Consider the following 875-nt stretch of genomic DNA (forward strand, 5'->3'; position numbering starts at 1 on the left):
CCATGGTTGTTGTTTGTCTTGCCGCTTCTGCGTAGCAAGACGCATAATAGTGACGTTTGTCGGGTATTAATGACGTTCAGGTTGGATGAATCCGACCTGGCCGTTCAAACACAGGTCGCATTTGAAAAGATCAGATTCGTATCGGATTTAGGACCACATAGCCAAGTGGCCTGGGTCGGATTGTAAAAAAAATCGGATCTGTGTTGTTCAGACAGCCATGAAAAGATCGGATCCAGGTCGCATTTGGGCCAAAAAATCGGATTTGGGTCGCTTCAGGCTGCAGTGTGAACGTAGACTTGGACACGGCTTCACAGTTGCGTCTCCAGTCTAGTTTGCTGTCCAGGAGAACACCGAGGTATTTATACTCCTCCACTACCTCCGCTTCCTCTCCCATGATGTGAACAGGTTTCAACTTGTTCCTCTTTCTTCTAAAATCTACAATCGTACCCTTTGTTTTGTTGACATTCAGGATCAGATTGTTGTTTCCACACCACATCCATAGCGGAGTGGTGGCCTATTGTTTAGGGCATTGTGCTTGGAATCCAGAGGTTCTGAGTTTAAGCCCCACTCCCACAGACTGCCACTCTGGGTCTCGGAGCAAGACCCTTAACCCCAGACTGCTCCCCAGGCGCCGTACATTGGCAGCCCAACGCTCCCCAAAGGGACTGGTTAAATGCAGAGAGGGAATTTCTTTCTTTGCTTTGTGAAGTTGAATTTGAATTCAAATGACACAAAGCAGTTGTTCACCAGCTCTCTGTACTCAGCTTCTTGTCCATCGTTAATGCACGCTGTATTAGAGGTGAGTATTGGCATGAGTGTTGCGATTCGATACATGTCGCGATACTTCGGTCACGATACGAAATTATCAGGATATT

Source organism: Cyprinodon variegatus, unplaced genomic scaffold (genome assembly GCF_000732505.1).
Source record: "Cyprinodon variegatus isolate N-32 unplaced genomic scaffold, C_variegatus-1.0 Scaffold4609, whole genome shotgun sequence".
NCBI classification, from domain to species: domain Eukaryota; kingdom Metazoa; phylum Chordata; class Actinopteri; order Cyprinodontiformes; family Cyprinodontidae; genus Cyprinodon; species Cyprinodon variegatus.